This window comes from Patagioenas fasciata, chromosome 5 (genome assembly GCF_037038585.1).
Source record: "Patagioenas fasciata isolate bPatFas1 chromosome 5, bPatFas1.hap1, whole genome shotgun sequence".
NCBI classification, from domain to species: Eukaryota; Metazoa; Chordata; class Aves; order Columbiformes; family Columbidae; genus Patagioenas; species Patagioenas fasciata.
This window is the reverse complement of record NC_092524.1, coordinates 4,458,706-4,463,922: the sequence shown is the minus strand read 5'-3', so window position 1 is coordinate 4,463,922 and position 5,217 is coordinate 4,458,706.

Sequence of the window (5,217 nt, the reverse complement as noted above, 5' to 3'; positions counted from 1 at the left end):
AAACGCACCTTGGGGGGGAAGAGGGGGAGAAAAGAACAACCTGAATCATGGCGCACAGGCGGGCCGCCCGCGCCTCCCCCTTCACTCCATCGGGGTGAATGCGGAGAGCCCCGCGTAACCTCCGCGGGGCAGCGGTAGGCTGGGAACCGGCTCTCCCCGGGCCGAAACGGGTCCGTTTCTGCCCGTGACACTGGGGACAACGTAGCCAAGACCTACAGCTATTAAATTTTTCTCTTTGTTATCGATCCCCGGTGCCCCCAGCCCCAACAGGGAGGAGCAGCTTTCTGCATTTCCAGCATTTGCTCGAGACAATATTATTATTAAATTAGTATTTTAACACCTCGCACTTAAAAGTGCTCAAGTGTAAAAAGGAAAAAAAAAAAATCCCACACCTCTCGATTTTTTTTGTTTTAAAGACTGATTTTCGTTTTAAATCGCTAGTTCTCGCACATAAAATAGCTCTTAGAGCCTCCACAGAACTGTTTTCAATGTTCACAGCACCAACATTCCCTGCTGATAGCCTTGCGCAGGGGAAAGAGGTTTACAGCTGCAGGAGGTTGTAGCAGTAACACCCACCGGTTGTGAGTTTAGACAAGAGCCTCTGTTAGGAGAACCTCCGTAAATCAAGTTTTTCATCCCCTTAGAAACTATTAACGGCACAAGCCCTCTTCTAAGTTTTCTTCTCTCTTTTCTGCTAGGCAGTATTCGCTCTATTTCAAACGATTACTTTTCAATCAGCTCATTGGGGGATTTAGAATAAATTCCCCAAACTTCACCAAATAACACAACGGCTCGACTCGGGTTCAAACGTCCTCGTGTGACTTTCCCGAATCGAAATTCCCTGGTATCGTTTCCTCCTCCCTCCACCTCCCCCACGCCGAACCGGTTGCAGATTCAAACCTGATTGCGTTTAAACTGGGGGAAGCAGGAGCCCTCACCCTGTGCCAACCGGGGTCAGCCTGGCTCTTCATTTTCCTCCCCCTCCGGCCAGCACCAATTAATTGCAGGTGATTTTAAAGAAAGCCCTATCTTTTAACGAAATCTTGCCGGAGCTTGCCTACTTTCAGAGCTGAACATCAGAAAAACCCAGCCAGGGTCCTCACTAAATCTCTGACGGTCTGGATGAGCCCTCAGACCTCAGCTCAGCCTAAGACTTGCAGCCCGGCTTTGCCAGGCAAGAGGGAGTTGCCAGTCACCGTATCCCTGGTGTTTCTCCCTGCCAAAAAGGCGGGGACCGGCCCAGCCACGCACGGTTCTGCAGGTAGAGAGACAGGAAAAAGCCATCATACCTCCCCCATTCTTAAAGGCCAGGTACGGGAACCTCCAGACATTGCCCAGCCCCACTGCATAACCCACCATGGAGAGGATGAAATCCAGCTTGCTAGACCAGTTCCCTCGGGCTTTGTTTTCATCCCCTACATCGTCTTCCTATAAGGGGGGAAAGGAGGGGAGGGAAAAAAATAAAAATGAAGAGAGATCGGAAAAGAGCCGCTTTTGCAAACAAGCATCGCGGTGCTGCGGCTGCCGGGTTCACCGAAGGGAGACCGGGGGGGCCTGGAGGGAAACGGGAGGGGGAACCTCTACCCTGCAGCCCCCGCCCGGGCTCTCTTCTGCCAGAGAACACAGAGACGGGCTTTTAAACCCTGGCCCTTTCTCAGGCTGCTCCCGAGGGAGGGGAGGAGGCGATTGCAGCCCGGGGGCGGGAGGGAGGGTGTCAATCCCCGCCTGCTCAAACCCCCCGGCTCCTCCCGGGGCGAAATGCGCAGGGCTCGGCTGGCTGGTTCCCTTCCCGGAGACTCCGGCCACTGCAATGCGCATCTCCCGGCGGTGTCGGCATCTACACAGGGCCTCGGGGGGGTGGCCTGGTCCCTTATTCCCGATGTACGGGAGGTCCCATCGCTCTCTCTGGGAGCAGAGCCCTCGGTGCCCTTGGACGGGTACGGCCTGACCGCCGATCCCCAGCAAAGCCCGCAGGGGCCCAGCCCTTTCCCCCGGCACACACAGACGAAGGAAAACCCGCCTTTACAGGATAAACCCGCCCCCCTACCCTCCTTCCAGCGCAAACCCAGAGAGGCAGGAGGGCAGGGAGAGAGAACCCCTCCTTGGGCGCAGGGTCTGGGAGGGGGGGTTGGTTTGATTGATTTGACCTTATTTTTGGTTACAGGCTCCAAGGCTGCGGATGGGAAAAGCTGGGCAGCCGTTCGCCTCTGATGCTGGGGACAGGACCCGGCCCCTTGCAGGGGGGCGCAGCGGGTTTGCGCACACGCGTACCCGGAGCCGGGTGACACTGACGGGCACGGCTCAATGAACACATGGGAATCAGGCAGGAACTATTGATTGTCGTTTATACCGATATTAGATGATTAGCACCCGCCAGCAGTACAGCAGTTTATCTGACACCCTCTCTCCCCCTCCTTTTCCGCCCTCCCCGTGGCACAGCCCCATCCCCGACTGATTTGGTCCTGCTTTTAGAGCTTCAACCCTAAATCGGTGCTGAGTGGCAAAGACCTCCCAGTCCACGAGCTGAAGGGGGGGAAAAAAAACTATAAGGAGCCAACTTACCCCCTCCACTCTGCCAGGAAGAACAGAAGTGTTGCCATCTGTGCCCAGTACTACGGTGCTCTGGCTCAAGGTCACCCAGGCGCCTTTGGCGTTGTTTTGCTCCAGTGTGCTCTTACCAAGGGTTAGGTTAGCGTCCCCGTCTGCGCTTTGCAAAGCGGGAATTTTGCAGTGAGGGATGGCAGCCTGCCCGGCGGCCCCTGCCCCAGGGGTGTGCTTGCACGGAAAGGTTTCCACAGATTCCCTCCGGAGGGTGGAGTTGGCTTGCACTGGGGTGCTGCTGAGCTTGCAGATCCCGACTTTGGTCCTCTCAAAACCATTTGGTTTAGGTTCTTCGGAGGGAAGTGTTTTGTTGTCGTTAGAGAGCGATCGGGGAAGCTTCACCATCGTGGCAGGGGCTTGCGATGGGGCATTCTGCGGCTCATTTTCGGGGCTGATTCTTACAACCCCCGCACATTCACTGGGTCCAGGAGCAACGGTTTCAGGACTGTTCACAACCTGCCTGCTCATATCCCTCTGACTGGCGTAATCCTAAAATGACAACGTCACATATTTTACCAAAAGAAAAAAAATATGTTGGGACTGCAGAGATTCTACGTATTTCTTTCCTTGTGCACAAAATGCATGTGCGAGAAAATCTGGATACAACCCCTAATTCGAGTTTAAATAAGTGTTTTTACAGCACTGCGCCGCCAGACCTTGTTAGATTTCACATCACGACTGTAGGATGCTCCCTTCCCTATCACCAGTGTAGAAAGATTCTTTAATTTTACGCCCCATTTCCTTTCTGTCATTCAACAATGCACATCGGCTTTTTTTTAATATATATATAGGCAATAGACAAGCTGCCCTGTAGGCAGCCGGCGATGTTAAAAAACAAGCAAAATAGTGCTGGTGAGCATTTCTGAGCTGGCTGACACCCTTCAAAACCCGACAGGAAGACAGCGAAACGCAAAAAATAACCACACCACCACAGTGGAATTAATGCCAATAACAGCTAATTTTTCCTGTTCTTTTTTGTTATCTTTTCGACTCGCACACCCCCAAAGATTTTTTTAAGCATTCCCACATGCATTAAATAGAATACTGACAACATTCCCACACCACAGCCCTGCCTTTCCCTCCAGTTTAAAATTATAATTTAAAATGCATCTTCTTTTTATACCTTGAGCAACCCGCAGACAAACCCTACCTGTTCCATCAGTTTAATATCAGCTTCAAAAACACCTCCTCTTTTTAGAGGAAGGTTTCACAAAACCACCCGTCACCGCTCCCGTTGCAAGTTTTCTCCTCCTCTTAATCCCATCTCCCAGCTTCAGGGGTACGATTTGCTAGAACTGGGTCTCTAGATGAATGAAATATCGGGGTGCCACCGTTTCCCCTGCACCCCCTCCCCGCGCTGGTTCCGCGGGCAGCACCGCGGACAGCTCCGCCAGCACCGCGGACAGCTCCCCATCCGCCACCCCTTTTCAATATCAAAAATAAAAGGAATCAAGCACTTACCATGTCTTAAATAGCCACGGATTGACTCGGTAGAGGTAAAACCAGCAGTACAGACAATTGACAGACTGGATTTTGCCCAGTCCGCAGCAAAGCTTTCTATACTTCCTTGGGAAAGACTGGGTTTGCGTCAGTGCAAAGGAAGGTGCCCTTCGTTTGACATTTTCTTGATAATAAGAGTTTGATAAATCATTACCCTTGGTTTCAGATTTTAAAGGGACAAGAAGCAGCCAGAGCGCCGGCTAGCTGTCACTCAGGCGGCGGTGGGATTGCGTGTTCCGTGTGACTCATATGGGGGCTGATTACTAAACCAAATCCAGCAAGAGCACGGAAGAACTTTCTTGCTGGTAATTAGAGGGAACATGTGAGAAACACGTACTACTGCACCCAAAGCAAGAGAGAAGTGGGGAGAAACCTTCCATTTCTAACCCGCTCCTCCCTCCCGGTTACTGTAGTGTGTGATTCAGCTCACTTTTTTCTGCATTCCTGCAGTTCACAGTTGGACCTTATGATAGCTTTTATATATATATATATATATATATATATACACACATTATATCTATATCTATCATATATATATATATCTCCACATACCTCTACACAGAGAGAGGGGTTTGAAGTACACAAACACATTTAAATTGTGTCTTCCTTGTTCTTGCTGCACCAGACAACACTATGTCGTCTATTTTTACTGTGCCTCGTGGGGGGAAACCCTCAGACCTAATGAAATTAGAACGATACACACAATAAAGCAATCATCTTATCTTTCATCCAAATTATCTTTAAAACAGTTAAGTAGGAGCAAATATGATGGCAACTGCAGTCAAGTTGTTGGTGTTTTTTCCCCCACCTATCAAAGCATTTCTGTTTGAGAATTGGGGGCGAGGGAGGTGGTGGAATTACTCAAAACTAGAAGTCAGATGTTAACCCACAATCGTTTTTGCAACAAACTCATTCACCCATGATCACCTCACGTAAGTGTTATTTGCTACCTGAGGGGCTTTCTCAAAGATTTGCTGCGCACAAGGTAACTTCGTTCACACTGATAAAAATAAAGCGCATTGGCAAACCGGGATGCTCCCTAAGCAACCTTCCCTGTTGTGCAGCGTCAGAGATGCTGTTCCTCCGCATACACTCTGCTGGCGTCAGCTTCTCCGG